Source organism: Macrobrachium rosenbergii, chromosome 1, assembly GCF_040412425.1.
Source record: "Macrobrachium rosenbergii isolate ZJJX-2024 chromosome 1, ASM4041242v1, whole genome shotgun sequence".
NCBI lineage: Eukaryota > Metazoa > Arthropoda > Malacostraca > Decapoda > Palaemonidae > Macrobrachium > Macrobrachium rosenbergii.
Genome location: NC_089741.1, coordinates 21,441,343 through 21,459,162, shown reverse-complemented (window position 1 = coordinate 21,459,162; position 17,820 = coordinate 21,441,343). Strand labels below are relative to the sequence as shown.

Below are 17,820 nucleotides of genomic sequence, written 5' to 3'. Positions count from 1 at the left end.
GCATTTGGGTTCCTTGTCATGGTTTTCAGGAGGCCTGAACCATCCCTATACCAGACACAGAAGGGGTGGCCACACCGGAGAGCAGGGGTTCTCAAATGGTGCGCCCGGCTGCACTGGTGTGCTATGGAAGGTAGCCAGGTGCGCCCCAAGATGACTGAAGATTTATTTCGTAAATTATGTCTATATTTTAAAACTCTTTGATTTTCATATATTTTAGAGACATCAAGTATGTGGTTTCTAAGTCTGAGTCAAGTCCTCGCCACTTGACATTTTGAACTGGAAGGTAAATTCCTTAATGGCTTAATCTTTAAGAAGCAATGGATTATCCTCTCCCTTTTCTTTTCCTTGGGGATTTAAATTGGTCATTACTGATCTCTCTCTCTCTCTCTCAAAAAAAAAAAAAAAATTAGAGATAATTCTCCATAATTCCATATCCTGCCAATCTGCTTTTGAAATGTTAGCCAAAAATGACAGCCGTTAAAGGTATTTTTTTTCTTAAGCCTACTCAGTCCAGGTAAATGACTTCACCATATGGTAAATGAAAAGGACGAAGTTAATACCAAATTTCCCCTGAGGTCAGTTGGTAATAGAATTAAATAGGACTAAACCAGAATACAGTATTCCAGGTTAGTGACATATAATCCAGGTTAATAACTTCACCATATGGTGAATGACAGATCAAAGGGGGTTTATAATACGGGGACAATGACCTCTTTGTAGGACCTATAAATGCAAGGTCTTCTGCAATTGTGGTCAGTCAGTAAAGTTGATACCTAAGTGCTGCTACATTACTTTTCAAGGTTCTCGTTCAAGACACTCGGTGAATTATAATTTGTGGGCTTTTTCTTATATATAGATTTTTAAACAAGAAACATACCAGTGAAGAACTTGATTCTAATAATGAAACTATTTCAAGTGACACGAAGCGTCCAGCGAAGAAAAATAAGAGTAGACCCAATCGCAAATGCGACAAGTTATTTAAGTTACAGCATCACAGGGGTTGGAGATGAAAATCAGCCTCAGCCACTGTTTGGTTTGTGAGTGCAAAATGTCAAACGAGTTGATGCTTCCTAGTAAATTAGGTGAACATTTTTAAACATCACACTGCAGTCTTCAAGGAAAAGATGTAAGTTATTACAAAAGATCACCTGAGCAGCAAATTAAGCAAGCAATTGTTTTCAAAAGTAGAGCAACTGTATCTGAGGAAGCTCAAATTGCTTCTTCTGAAATATCGGAAATGATAGCCGTAAAAATGAAGTCTCATACTCTTGCTGAATCTATTATTTAGCCCGCTTGTAAAAAGACGGTAAGACTACTTTAGGAGAAGATGCAGAGACACAAATATCAAATGATACTGTTCATAGGCATATTCTGGAAATGTCTAACAATATCGAAGAAAATGTTTGCTGTAATAAACTTCAGGATTCATACTTTGCACTCCAAGTTGATGAATCAACTGACATAACCAACAAAGCACAACTACTAGCGTTTATTAAATTTGTTGATGGGGATACTACTGTAAATCAGTATTTTTGTTGCAAAGAATTGCTAACCACTACTAAAGGTGAAGATATTTTTCATACTCGTGCAACTATTTTGAGAAATGGAATTTATCCTGGAAGACGTGTGTCAGGGTTTGTACTGATGGAGCTCCATCAATGACTGGTTCTATTAAAGGGCTTGCATCATTAAATTGTAAAGCAGCACCATCCCAACATTATAACTCATTGTTTCTTGCATAGAGAGGCCCTGATGGCAAAAACACATTGTACTAAATTGAAAGAAGTTTTTGATCTAGTTGTTGAAATGGTAAATTTCATTAAGACTAGACCAGTAAAAGCTCGTATATTTGAGCTACTTTGTAAAAACATGGATTCACAACACGCACTCTTACTTTTGCACACACAAGTGAGATGGTTATCAAGAGGTAAAAGCACTCTGCCATGTGCTTGAACTTCAAGAACTATTGGCATTTTTTGAGAAATAAAATAAAAGTAAATTTTGTGAACGTCTGAAATGTAAGTTTTGGACTTCAAAACTGAGATATCTGACCGATATGTTTCAACACTTGAATAGTCTGAACGTGTCCATGCAAAATGGAAATGAAAACCTTCTCTCATCTACCGACAAAGTAAAGGCATTCCAGAAAATACTAGCAGTCTGGAAAAGAAAAACTAGTTAGGATGTTTGGAAATGTTTCCTTTGGTTAGAGAAGGCCATTCAGACTATTTAATTCCTTTAATACTGGATCATTTATCAATTCTGGAAAGTAGTTTGAACGATTACTTTCCATCAATAAACACTGAGCAATACGATTGGATTCACAACCCTTTCGTTGACATTTCAACTGATGATGCTGGCTTTTCGTTAACATCAAGCATGAGGTGCCCATCAATTAGTTTTTTATTTCAATCAAAGAAGAATATCCTTCAATAGCTAGGAAAGCTTTGACTATTATTGCAGTTTTCCACATTGTATCTCTATGAACAAGGATTTTCTGAACTAATGTTAAATGTAAAAATATATCAAATATTAAATGCATTGATGAAGAGATGAGAGTATGTTTATCACATACTGTACAAGGCCAAACATTCAGAAAAATCTCATCAAGCACATGTGGTTTCACATTAGGATACTTAGATGTAAAATATGTTTAAAAAGTAAATGGTTATTTCAGGTACTTCTTTATCATTTTCCTGTTTTTAAATTTCATGACTAATTTTTCCATATTAAAATCAAAGGTGCACCCCAAAGTTTTGGTTATTTCTTAGGTGTGCCCTGAGGTAAAAAAGTTTGAGAAACACTGCCCTGAAGGCTTGGTTGCAGGACTGCACTTTTGATCCCAGCATCAGAAAACACCATCACCTAAGTTTTACTCTTCAGAAAGCAACAAGAGAAATGAAAGACCAATCTGTTCTGCTAAGCAAGACTACTTTCACCAGAAACTTGTGAGAAGAGCAGAGACTTGAGTACACATCATAGCAGGATAAAGTTTACCCATAGGCTGCATGTTGGTCCAAAAGGGAAGTTAATGTCTTACCTTCCAACATCAACAAGCTCCTGAACTTCACCCTTTCATCTGAAATTATTCCTGTGACAGTGAAGTCAGCAGGCATGTCCACCAAGGGTAACACTATGATGCTTCCTGGTAAGAGGTCACGGAGACTGACTTCATGGCTTCTGATTCAGTAAATAAGAAGGAAGAACCTTCTTAGGGGTACACTGGAGGTGAGACACTCTTTCTGACTACTGTGGTTGTTCCTTGTGGTATTACAGATCTGGTTAACAGTTTGATCTGCAGCTCAGAGGGCTCCCTGCTGTCCAGTAGATCGAGCAAGCCACTTTGTCGATAAGTGACACAACAGAGGATATCCTACACTTCAGAGGAAGCACAGACTACTCCCCTTTAAGCTGTTGTCAGTTTGCTGACTGACAAATGACCTTTCCCTGGAGAAACCCCAAAGGGGTCTTCTTTGGGGTTTCTCCAAGTGAAGGTCATTAGTCAGTCAGCAAACTGACAACACTTGAAGGGGAGTAGTCTGCCATCTTCTGGAATGTTGGATATTTTCTATTGTCTCACTTACTGGCAAAGTGGCTTGCTTGATCTGTTGGACAGCAGGGAGCTCTCTAATCTACAGATAAGTGGTTAGCCAGATCTAAGACACCACAAGGGACAACCACAGCAGTCAGAATAAATTTCTTGCATCTGGAGTGTACCCTACAGTACTCTCTAATAATGAAACAGGTTCGATAGAGGAGCAGTGGTTACTTCCTGTGGATCATTTAACTCAAGTGATCCCAGTGATCTCTTGAATAAGCCATTCCAACTGCCTGAAGGGGTTCTTATGGAGGAGGACCCTCAGATTCTTAACAGACTTCCCTAAAGCATAAGTTGGATCTTCCCCTGAAAAAGGATGACACACTACTCAACTCTGGTGAATGCTCTTGGACCATGGATAAGATCAGACCTGGTGGTACTGATCACTGAAACACAAGCCAGGGTGAACTTGCAACCACTCAGAATCTTAGGCCACATTCCCGTTGACTTTTGTATGATTGGCAAAAACCGACCTAGCAAAGGCTGTGGATGAAAGTTGAAGGTACTGTTGTGCACATGCACATTAGTAGTCTCGAACGAACCAGGAACAGTGTTTCTGCATGAATGCATTTTGGTGGCTTACCACAACATTCAGCGGTATCATAATGCCCCAACCTTTCATGACTGAATCATCTGTCTGCTTTATCTTTGGATTGGGTGTGCATATACGAGGAATGGTGGACAAACCATGTACATACTGTACTGCCCAAGGGTCTGCACAATCACACGCATACAGATCGTCATGATACATGTATCAAAATACAAGAAACTTTTATGTGTGAACTTTCAAGTTTGCATGCACATGATCTGGGGATCATGTGTTGTACATGAGTGTGAACCAGCCACTGCCCCAGGGTCTGCATGATCACGGTCATACAGAGCATCACAATACCCAGTGGTTGTTGTACAACAGCAATATGTTGAGCTTGAACCTTCTGTCTGCATATGCATGAGCTAGGGATAATATATGTGCTGTGCAAGAAGGTAGTGCTGTGTAGCTCCTGGGACAGTCTTAGCATACTTGGAGGAAACTGGGGAGGCATGCTTAGAGAATTTGGTGTCAACCATACCTATGATTAAGTCCCATCTGGTGAGTGAATGCTGTCACCAACCCCAGGAGGAGGAAGGCACTCACTTGAAGTCTGAAAGAACAGAACTTATTGTGAGAGGGCTCCTTAGACCACTTCTTCCCCCAGAAGGAAGAAGAGGCAGAAGACGAGGAGGAGGAAGAAAAAGACAGACATTTGTATTTCTTTACCTGACACTGCCAGTCGAAGTACAGTAAGATGTTTTAATTATCAATAGCTGAAGAAAAAATGGCAGCTTATAGCAGTTGAGTTGAAGTTTCCCTTCAAACTCACCATCCTACCTCCAATTAACCACCTTGTTACCAAGTTTTAATGACCATTTCCAGCTCGTGCTGAGGGATACTCCTACATGAAAGGCAAATGTTTGTATTTCTTATATAATTACATTTTGTACAATTTTACTGCTGATGGTAGTGTCGACATAACTAATTTAAAAGAACCGTTGCCAACACCAGTGAATGTTTTGAAGCAGCAGTAGTTCAGCTCCCATGAGAGAAAATCCCTTCTCACCTGAGTTAGGTTTCTGGTATTTTAAATGCCTGCTCCATGTTTTGTTTGTGGATTAGAAGTCTGTGGTAGGGAAGTGCAAACTTTTGTAAAAGGGTTTTAATCACCATCCTTATCTTAAGTCTGTAAAAGGGCTTTGACCATCTATCTTGCGTTAAGTCCAGGTCTGCACACATGCACTATTTTCGAAGCTTTGGCTCCCTCTGCTACTGTGTAACTGCTGTCTAGTTTAGTGGCTTTAATACTGTAATATCATTGAATTCTTCCTCTCTTTCCTGCTTTCCTTTGTGCTACATGTTTATTTTAGATGGTACTGTAAGTTATTTGCAGGATACCTTCAACTGCAGGTTTACTACTTTGTCTCTCTTGCTCTCAGTCATTCCCTTTAGTCTCCTCATTACTTAGTTGTCAAACTCCTCAATTTCCACTGTTTATTCAAGAGCAAATCATTGGAGAGAACGTGACCCAAAGGTGTCTCTCCAGTTTTATCCATTTTCATTATCCATTTTCAACATGGAGACCCAGGGCTCACTTTTATCATCGTGATTAGTATTCAAAGTCCAGTGCCAATTTTGTAAGATGATAAGTGCTCAGAATTGTGTAAGTAATATGAAATAAAGTACCGTACTGCAATTAGATCAAGCTGAAAATATCAAATCTATTCTCAGAGCTAAGTAGCTCACCATCAAAAGAAAATATCAGCCCATCACAATACACTGACAATCATCATAGGCAGGTGAGTGTACAGAAATGGCTTTGGGCAAGTGATGGGCAGGAGACAAGTAATAACACATATGGCACGATGCTGACCAGCTAGCAACCCCTTTCATGGAAGATTACAGTAGATAGAGGGAATGGATGGTATAAAAATTCAGGCTGAAAACTGCATGAGATCAGAGAGACTGATGGGAATGCAAAGAACTTAGTAAAAGAGAAAAAAAAATGTAATGATGATAATCACTACCTCAACCAATATTATCATCAACAGAGTTCAGTCCATATAATCTTACCTGCCAAGTTGCAGTTGCTGAAAACTTTAGTGTGATTCTCAAGCCGAAGAACTAAATCAGGATAAAATATTGATCAGAAGAAAAATAATTTCTTTCACGCAATGCTGTCCTAACTATTACAGTCCATGCCTGTGAAAAATAAAGATGAAATGTGTCAAGAGTACATGCTGTATGTAGTAGTACATATTTTTTTTTGTCAACTAACTTGTTCTGTACTATCTGACCATACCAAATTCCAGTAGATGACTCACATGAATTTTATTGGTAAAGCAAGAGAATAATTGCAAGCAAACACACACACTTAGTAATCCTAAGAATGGACTGGCATAGTAGTCTATGAATTTATCTTAATTAGTACAGCAGACATGGAATTTGCCGTAAGTTAGCATGAAAAGAGTTAAATAATCGTTGAACACAGCCCACATTAATTTGGGACAATCACAAAAACAATCCATTTAAGAACAGACGTAAACAAATGGAAAAGATAAGATTTTTGAAAGTTTTTCCAACATAAGCAACACATTTATTCAAGAATTTTGTAGACAAATATATCAATAGTCATATTCCCCTTTCCATTAGATTATAGGTTCTAAGTATAGTTAACAACCGTTTATGTGAAAGCATTGGAAAATGGTCAACATGTATGATAGTGAGACTATAATTCAGAGGGACACCTTCTACCATCCTCATGGACCAACAACCACTTGTACACGCTCTTGCCAACAAAGACGCATATTCTGCCTGTCAACAAGGCCAGCTCTCGTCCATGAAGTTTAGGTGCACCATGTGACATCCCCAGCTAGAGAACCCAGTGGCAAATGCACTATCCAGAACAGAAATCAATGGAGTCCAGTTGGGATAAAATATGACGACGTCACCAACGCCCAACTCTGAGACCCCAAAGCCTGAGGCTTTCTTACCTCCATAACAAATCTACATTGGGAATAAGTTTCCTTCAGTAACAAAGGACATACTACCGTCATCTGCAAAACTAGCACCGGCTGCCCTCATCCCCTTGTGCCAGCCACTCCTCAGAGGTATTTGACCCCATCCGTGGACTCTTCCACCCCTCTGCGAGGACTACTGCCAAATTGGTCATACAATAATTCATTTGGCAAGGAGCGAAAACGTGTGTGAAAAAGTGGGCCAAACGATGCCTGAATGTAAAACAAGCAAAATAACCTGCCGCATGGAATCCAGCATTGATAAATTTCAATACCCTAACTTCTTTTCAACTGTCTCCTGGTCGACACAGTAGGGGTCCTGCTGCCATGTGATGGCCTCAGACTCATTTTCACGGCTACAGAACGCTTTTAATGACGACCAGAATTAATGCCAATATCAGAAGCAATCCACTTTGGTAGACCTGGTAATAATGACCTCCAACTGAGGACTAGCCTTCAGGTTTGAGATAGGGACTGCCCTAGTTAAATAATAGGGTAGGGTTGCCATATCTGAACAGTCAAAATACAGGACGCTTCCCTCATGAGCCCCACCCCACTTCCCTAGTTAAAAAAAAAAAATGCCGTTTGTATGATCTATCACTGATGTGCACGCGTGTGTGTATGATAAAATAATAAAAAAAATTGCCTTAACATAAGGCTGATTATCTTGAATTTCTATTTAATCTTAATCTAGTTACAGTCTTCTTTGCTAATTATGTTGTGTGGCGTGTGCCCATCCATATTTTTGAGGAGATCTGATACTTTTCAGGAGAACTCTATTGTATCTTATGTAGTTGTAGAAGTCACTGCATGATGTCTCATGGAAGTTGTATTGTAACGTCAAGAGACCCTTCATTGTAGCAACATTCAACCTATTCCTCTCTTTTGTCCACTGACTTTTCATTAGTGAAAATACTCGCTCTACATTAGCATTGTGGGATGCTACAGCAAAGAAAAACTGTGCAATTCTTAGCAATTGTGAATGACATTCAGTATTCTTTGATTTTTCAAAGTATTTGGTCCATTTTTCATGTGCTGACAATTTACTGAATTCTTCGTCATTGTTGTAACTCTTTACAAACACCTTCAAATTACTAACTTGTCATTTTTATTTTATTTATCTTTTTTTTTGTTTATTTGTATAAAAGCTGAAATTCCGGACATTTGTAGAAACTTTAAAATTCCCCCAACGAGGATTTTGACACCTAAATGCAGGACATATCCGGGAAAATCCGGACGCATGGCAACCCTATAATAGGGTCAAGATTTCACCACTGCCTACAAAGACCCTGCAGTGTCAAGACTGTCCTTACCACCAAATACAGCAGCCTGGATCGTTTAGTCACAACTACCTTGGGTCCTCCTTGGCCTCTGCATCACTCTAAAGGAAGAAATCATTGCCTCTCTTGTCAAAAAGTTCAGTGTTCCGGAAGAGTTCTTTTCCTCTGAAACCGAGGCCAAACCCAAAGAGCTGTCAAGACTTCACAAGGTTGTCAGAAGGTACCACCCTTGTGTACAAACAACAATGGACAAAAGGCACCACTACTCTCCAAGAGGCCTCCACACATGATGCCCCCATGTTCCATGCAGCTATGCCCACAAGCTTCCACTAATGGCCCCATCCATGAACGCAAGAAGAAAGCATTCAAGCTCCAGTTACACAGACAAGAAGACAGAGTTCCCATTGACAGACTAAAACCCGCTTACGTAAAAAGTCAATAAGGACCCTCTGTCACCCTATCCAGACTCCACAAAAACTCGATATGAAAAATTAATTTCTCGTAAATAGCAACGGTTTCTTATTATATCTTAGCTACAAATCTCAAAGTCAACTTAATTTTTACAATATTCTGCTCTAATACACAATCGTCTTTAAAAACTTGCTTGTTACCACATTTCCTTCTTTTTTTTTTTTCTTCGCTGCTGATTTTGATTTTGCTGTCAGACTCGACAGTCAGTCACGATGCTACCAAATGTCACATGTTAACCAGTGACTAGATTTACCTGTCACTAATTTTCCTTCCACAAGCCCAGTCAATAACTCTCCACTCGTTTCTGTCAAAGCGCTAGTCAAGAGGTCAGTTTCTGAGAATAAAACGACCACCACTCCAAACTCCTGTGTGCCTTTTTCTTTAGCAAACCAAATGCTTTTTTGGCTTCAAAGTGGCTGTGAAATAACTCTGTTGTTACTATTTACCTATCAATAGCTAATCAGAGAAATAACTGAAGGTCTTGGTCCAAAGATAAAATACTCTGATATTCCAGACATAACATGAACTGCTGCAGACTGAATGCTCTATGCATCTATATGCAGGCCTTCGTGGACAAGTAACCAATTATGGTGATACAGAACAATACTATAGCATTCTATGACTGTTTAATACGTGACTCCTCCTACTTGAAGTCTAGCAGACTTCCTTGATAATAGAAATGGAGAGTTTAGATCCGGAACGGTAACTGCATGGATTCTAACAAGTTTATTGATTAATTTGACCAACAACACAGAAGTGCGTAATTTTACGAGGGGCTGTATACCATAATTTCTTGCCACGTCCTTGTCTATTTCCTACCCCTCAAGGATTTGCAAGTGATTAATCTAGCAGTTCTTTGGGTGCATTTGGAAGACAATACTTTGAAGGCATATAGGGTAACGAAAGTGATAACCTAGGCAAATCCCTGACTGGGTGGGCCACATTGGAAGTGTTGTTGGCAACACTTGAAAATGATTAAGATGCATCCAGTCCTGGTGCCATGAACCCAGGCAGAGGGGTCTTTAAAGACCCAAGAAATGCAATAGTTTTTGAAGATCCCTTAGTTCCCAGGGCTAAGCAGGTACTCAGATACAGTTTAGACTTAAAATGATCCCATATGACTATTGCATTTAGAATATCGTAATATTTAGGCATTAATGTTTTTTGTTTTGTTTAATACCAGTCATGAAGTTTTCACTGGAATAATTTTGAATAAGTATCTTACGTCTTTGTCATATACTAGGAACCAACCGAGAGCAATCGCATTACTTAACAATGAACTCTTAAATGTTGAGCATCCCTTGATCTGTCACCCTGATTTTAATTTCAATAAGAAATCAACTTTTAGACATCACTTTCCAAACTTATTCTGAGTGATGGTATTTCTATTTTCCTCTGAAACAGAACCATCTATGTACACCGCTGGATGCTTGCAATAACCGAACCACACTTATGAAAAGTGCAAATCAGGGTGATGCAGTATATCTCAGAAAAGGCACTAGGAGGATCCATAGATCGATAAAAGTCTAATGGTCTATTTACGGATAACAGAATTAAAATGCGCCAGCATCCAACTTCCTGTGCTAACGCGCCCAGTCTCCATTCAACACTAGACTTAATTTCTTTATAGCTATTAACAGTGCGCACTGAAAAATATCATCATACCTACTAAAGGATGTTTTAATTTCTGACAGATACTGTTTGTATCATTCGCTGTAAAGAATGCTAACAGTTCATGCTCTAATAGTGCGAATTTAATGAACTACAAGATTCACCCCTGGTGCTACTTTGGTTTGTTATCTACGCGTGACCTCCGAGGTGCTAGTACTAAACGTGGCAGAAGCACAACGGGACGCCGTGTTTTGCACTAGCCCCTCGGGGATCCAAGTATTATATACACCCATTCCTATATTGTGTGGTCGACAAATTTTATATTAATAAACGATATCTTTGATCCCCGAGGGACTAGTACTAAACGCGGAGTCCCATTGAGCTTCCGCCATGTTTAGTACTAGCACCTAGGAGGTGACGTGTAGATAACAATCCAAGTAGCATCGATTCACTTATACCTGCTAAAATCTGGTGCAGGGTATTGGAAACACTAGCCAAGCATTTGGTCGTTCCAGTCAAATGAAAATTACCCGAATTTTGAAGGAGAAATGTATAATTATGTAGTATAATTTTCCTTTTAAAATTTGAAGTCCGGTTACTAAGATTTACTGTGATTTCATATAGACGCCAACCAGATCAGTGCTATCAAATTGGTGTCTTCCAGAGAGACAGTGCAACAATTACAACTAAACATTCCGTGAAATGGCATGTGCAAGCATATAATTCTTACGTTCAATATCCGTTTTGTGGATCGTGTATACTAATCTATAAAATCTGATTGAATTAACTACTGGTCTTAGTGAAATGCTCAAATTAATCCATTCCGTTTCATCATGGGAACAGAATAGAATATACATACACAATCGTAATAAACAAAGTGTATTTCTATTCATGGAGGCTTGACAAAGGATAGCTGATGATAACCCTATTATTTTGAGCCCGGCTCCACAACTACCGTCACTTACCAAACAACTGCCTTCCACTCTTGGACCGAGAACAAATACAAATACATGAGAAACTTAACAATACAATAGCTATTAATGATACCTACTGTTCCTCAAAGATTATATAACATTAATAACTATTGTATTGTTAAGTTTCAAACAGCTTCTTTATTCAGTTCTCATGTATTTGTATTTGTTCTCGGCCCAAGAATGGAAGGCAGTTGTTTGGTAAGTGACGGTAGTTGTGGAGCCGGGCTCAAAATAATAGGGTTATCAGCTATCCTTTGTCAAGCTTCCATGAATAGAAATACACTTTGTTTATTGCGATTGTGTATGTATATTCTATTCTGTTCTCATAATGAAACGAAATGGATTAATTTGAGCATTTCACTAAGACCCATAGTTATGCAATATATATATATTATATATACAGTATACACATATATATAATATATATATATATATATATATATATATATATATATATAATATATATAATATATATATATATATATATATATATATATATATATATATATATATATATATATATATATATATACATACATACATACATACATACATCGTAAAAGAAGGAAATTCAATTTTAACCGGCAAAGTCTAGTTTCGGGGCAAAATAGTAACAGAGGCAATTCTGATTTTTTTTTTCAACAATTCTTATCAAAACTAAAACTAAAACGAAGACCGGCGCACTCTACAAATACTGCCTTCTGTGACGAGGATTCATCGAATTTTAACGGCGGGCTAAGGAGAGGCGAAAATTGTCCCTTTAAAAGCCTCCGATATCCTATGAGGTGACAAGATCCCACTAAGTTTTGTTCCGCATAGAAAGGAGGCAAGGCTCCAATACGCCCTTTCAAGACACCGTTTGTCATCTTGGAAACTCGTTTTTTAGTTTTCTGTAGAAGCAAACTTTTGTGCCGGCTTTGTCTGTCCGTCCGCGCTTTATTCTGTCCACCCTCAGATCTTGAAAACTACTGAGGCTAGAGGGCTGAAAATTGTTATGTTGATCATCCACCCTCCAATCATCAAACATACCAAATTGCAGCCCTGTAGCCTCTGTAGTTTTCATTTTATTTAAGGTTAAAGTTAGCCACAATCGTGCTTCTGGTAACGGTATAGGATAGGCCACCACCGGGCCGTGGTTCAAGTTTCATAAGTGCGTCTCATACAGCATTATACCGGGACCACCGAAAAATAGATCCATTTTCGGTGGCCTTTATTATGCGTTATAGCGGCTGTACAGAAAACTCGATTGCGTCTAAGATACTTCGGCGCATTTATTGTTTTTTTTTCTTACATCACTGCTGCTGTGTTGGGTAGGAATGTTCTTTCTGCGTAATATTAATAAATTTTCGATGATACGATCTGCGTCTCTCGTGTGATGGCTCAGATATCGCCACACTGGGGGGAGGAAAGTCATTTTAGCCCCAACCTATCTTATATAACAAGCAAGTTCCAGTCTCCTCTAGTACGAAGCGGATTGGTGCTGCTCGCGTACTTTCTACTACCGCAACGTCAGGCATATCCTATTTGTTGTTGCGGAGCCCCTGGTGGGATTGTTACGGGAATCAAAGACTCGCATTACGTTGCCTGCAAGTATAATGTGAAACTGAAATGCTCTGATACCTAACAGGCAGATACACACATTCAGGCTGACCTTTTCACCTCCCGTGTTTATTTATGGAGGATTCTATCAGCCGTCGTAAAAGTGGATTCTATCAGTGTTCTGAACATTTTATTGTGCCAGAGTAAATTGTTGTTCGGTGCCTTTCATTGCTTACAAAAAATAATCTTTTGGTAATTCTATATATTAGCTCCGCGCCTGTTTTTACCTTTTCAACTGTTTTTTTTCTACACTTTTAGGGGTTCTGATACTGGCGGTGCATCTGTTTGTTGTCGGCCAAATGGAATGTCCCTTCGCCGTGTTTAGTACTGGCCCGGGGATGGGGTTGCGTACCCATACGTTAACAAGTTATTGCACTTGCCGGACGGGATATGAACCGTTGGAAACAGGAGTACCCGTGCTCTGTCTTGTGAAGACCGCGTATGGAAACCCCTTGTTGGATGGACTTCAGGAGTTAATTACACTCGAGAGCCAAAAATTAAAGGTAAATTCATAATTAGCAACCAAAAAACTGTAGAAAAAGTTAAGTTAGAAGGCAGTCGCCTCCGCGGAGCTACTATATAGTTCTACCAATATCTTCTCATTCCTTAATTCCTAGACATCCAAAACATCAGCAGACTTCAGAATGTTTTAGTGAATGTTCCGCGTCTCACAGAGGGAAAGAATGCTTTTTATTCATTCAAGAACAGTATTGTGCATACATTCCTCACCATCTGCAGACGCTTGAATGAACAGAGCATTCTGATCAACTGAAGCTCGAGCAAACAGAACTTGTTGACCCGAAGCTTGAATGAACGGGAAGCTCACATGAAGAAAACTTATCAGAAGCAGCTGGAACGAACGAACTGATCTCCAAAGCTCGAACGAGGTGAATAAACTGATCAGCAAAAAATCACTCTATTTTTATAAGAAAACAAGTAAAAAATGCGCCTTAGTTTCTTCGGCGCAATCGAGTTTTCCGTACAGCGTATAATGCTATATGAAGCTCTCAGCCACTGCCCATGAAAGTATCAGCCACGGCTCATTAAACTTTCAACCACGGCCCGGTGGTGGCATGTGTTGTTGGCACCTATAGCAGTGCCAGACGCACATAATGGCTAACTTTAACCTTAAATAAAATAAAAACTACTAAGGCTAGGGGGCTACAATTTGTTATGTTCGATGATTGGAGGGTGGATGATCAACATACCAACTAGCAGCCCTCTAGCTTCAATAGTTTTTAAGATCTGAGGGCGGACAGAAAAAGTGCGGACGGACGGACGAAGCCATCTCAATAGTTTTCTTTTACACAAAACTAAAACTACAAGCTTGAATGAACAGAACTGTCTGATTACAAGCAGCTCGAACGAGCCAATAATTCTTAACAGACAAGCCTGAAAAAAAAACAAAGCTCTCAGAAAATCTTCGGACTAGGATTCGGATCAACAAAAGCTGGAACGAAAAACGATGCAGCGAGAAATATCTCGAATCCCTTTGAGGGTTCAGAGTCCGTCATCAAGACAAATTCCTAAATTTCCATCAATTGGAAGCAAATTCCAGCGTTTTTTCCCGTAGGGTGCACTGTAGGCTTTATTTAAGGTTCTTTGCAGCGTGCCTTCGGCCCCTAGCTACAACCCCCTTCGTTCCTTTTACTGTACCTCCTTTCATATTCTCTTTCTTCCATCTTACTTTCAACCCTCTCCTAACAACTGATTCATAGTGCAACTGCGAGGTTTTCCTCCTGTTACACCTTTCAAACCTTTTACTGTCAATTTCCGTTTCAGCGCTGAACGACCTCATAGGTCTCAGTGCTTGGCCTTCGGCCTAAATTCTATATTCTGTTCAATTCAATCCAGTGTTTTTGATTTAATCATTCGTTGTTTTGCACTCAATACCAAGTTGTATTCTAAATTTCGTTTCTCACCTTCCATGGCAACTTGCTTTAACTTTAACTGCACTCAAGTTTTGCGATAATTAAAAAAAAAAAAAAAAAAAAAACAGCAGTCCAACGTGACTAATTTACATGTAACTATCGTAAGTAAGACTAAAATGCGTTGACGTTTATGGACCATTCAAGTACGGAAGCATTTTGTATTGAATAGTAATGGGTTGAGGCAGTGTAAATTTCTCTAAGAAATCTAAAGAGTGCTATTTCGGATGCTGACTCATTGTTATAAACAAGCTGACAGCATATGTCGTAGAAGCCACGTGTTCTGAATGTAACAAGCGTTTCTCTTCTGAACAATTCCTAGTTTTATTGTTGTTTTTTACTATGTGGAATATTGTTCTACTTTCTGTGAATCTATCCTTTCAACTAACTTGTAAAATGCCAAATTCAGCCTCGTAATGGTTAATGTCATGTTCGGGTGTTAAATCTGGCTGTTCAAGAAGCGTGTGACATTTTCGGACAGCTCTTACCTCAAAAGCCGTGCAAGCTGAAAATAAATAACTTATGATAATCATGAGATCGTATCTCGAAACGGACATCGAGCTAATCCAGACCAAGTGGTTTCTTAACCTAACTGAACGCAGTACTGGTTCATGTGATAGTGAAAGTAATGTTACATTACTTGGAAATCACGTCAAATACAGGTCTCGGGGATAGTGAAAGGAATACCAATGCGCTGCTTGTAAACTAATTCTAGTCTTGCAACGACGATCTAGCTTGATTATATGGTTCTGGGTCACACGGGTTATGCAGTACTTCCACGAGAAAGAGCGGGCAGCAGGAAGTTGCTGCACAGGTAACTCTCGTAATGCAGGTGAGCAACGCATCAGGCATAAGCACGGACAAAAATGCCAACCTAATCTCTCTCATGCCGGTAACAAATCGGTGCTACTTTGGCTTGTTATCTGCGCGTGACCTCCGAGGTGCTAGTACAAAACATGGCGGAAGCTCGATTGGATGTCGTGTGTATACTAGCTCCTCGAGGGTCAAAGTATTATATAAACCCATTTCTACATTGTGTGGTCGACAAATCATATTAGTAAACGATATATCGTTTATTAATATAATATATAATTTGTGGGGGGCTAGTACTAAACACGGCGTCCCATTGAGCTTCCGCCATGTTTAGTACTAGCACCTCAGAGGCGGCACGTATATAACAAACCAAAGTAGCACCAACAAATCAGATAATGTAAGTTATGAATGTAATTCATTAAATGCCTCCCTGATATGGGGGGAGGGGGGAATGGCCCCTCTACCAATGAATAGATAAACACCGCTACTCACCATATTTGGATGTTATTGCCTATCAAATCTTGTTTCAAGCCTTTAAACACCACGATGCAGTGAGCTGTCTAGTACTAACACGTAAATAAGATTTCACAGCGAAGTTCATGCGATGTCTGGCATATTCACCTTTTCTTCAGCCTATAACTAGACCGTGCTAAGGTGCTGGCATGAACGCTGGAGGGTCCTCTAACTGTTAACCGCCAACTTGGGTAATTTGAGAGAAACTGCTTCCTCGTGTTAGAATGGATAATTACACCGAAAATATTCAGTCAAGAACACTTAGTAGATAAACATTGTAAACAATACGAACGTTTAGGGCATTTAAACGTTTGAACGAAGTGCTTGGTTCACTAATACGTTTACATTCGTTGGAGGTCCCCCCCAACCTCCCGCCACCGCCAACTCAGTCCCGCGCCCAACTCGGGGCTTTTCCTCCTAGTCGTCAGTCATATGCACAGAGCCCTGAACATCTTGTTCTATCAGGTCATAACTGTTCTCGAGTAGATTTGTCTCTAGCTTCTTTCTATAGTTCCGGTGGTGACTCAGTTGAACAGTCTGGGTATTGGTTCTCTTTGTAGAACTTCACTTATTCATTTGGTCGTATTTATTTAAAATCAATTTCTCTACGTCCCCGCCAAAATCTGGCCGTCTTACTCGGGTGATCAACTTCCTGGATATGCGGAAGGAGCATACCCAGGGCTGCCCGTCCAAGGTTACAGACGTTTCTGGAATTCCAGAAAGTTACCGGACAGCGGAAATTGACCCACTGACTCAATAGTGGTTAAGAAGAAAACAACTGATGATATATATTCTGTTGTCTTATTTTATTTGAACATGGCATGTAGAAATGACGGGATAATCCTAATTACAATCAGAGGTTCCTTGAGAGCACAAAACTCATTTTTTTTATCTGGTCCTTTCTTCCTTTCATTTTTCTTTTTTTCTTTTTTGGTCTAGTTAACCGGATGCTAATTACTGGTTGCCAATATGACAACCGTAATTATAGCTGCTTCATTTCCAGTGTGTGATGTCAATGAATTGTAATTATTGCTAAGAAGTTCGGAGCATTCAATAGTATAAGGTTCAATTTTGTCAGTAATATCTCTTACAAAATAAAAAAAAAAAAGTTTTATAAACGTACATGAAAAAAAGTAGCAGAAAGTGGACAGAAAGGGAATATTTTGGCTTTTACACTCTCGAAAATAAGGAATATCTCATTCTACATTTCCAAAGATAAATTAAGGAAAAAATAATAAGTACATAAGATAATCTCTTGTAACAAATGAAAAGAAGAAGAAGAAACAAAGCTTAATCTTATTTTACAAACCGTAATGGTATTAGATAGATAGTAGATAGATGGACAGACATTACTAAAAATGAAACTGCAATACTATACATCTACAATTACAACTGATAAAACAACATATAAAATATGATTATTAACACTGTGGACATGTATTCGTATATATATATATATATATATATATATATATATATATATA

General features: G+C 39.0%; 1 long non-coding RNA gene across 1 annotated transcript in view; it reads right to left on the bottom strand.

The window, feature by feature from the left end:
• LOC136840530 (uncharacterized) overlaps nucleotides 1–16,453 on the bottom strand; it is a 32,181-nt gene extending 15,728 nt beyond the window's left edge. Inside the window, exons 1-2 of the long non-coding RNA XR_010853658.1 lie at nucleotides 16,316–16,453; nucleotides 6,204–6,332 (exon numbers count right to left, since the gene is read on the bottom strand). This is a non-coding gene — a long non-coding RNA (uncharacterized lncRNA). The remainder of the gene's footprint in view (nucleotides 1–6,203; nucleotides 6,333–16,315) is intronic.
• Nucleotides 16,454–17,820: the final 1,367 nt, after the last annotated feature.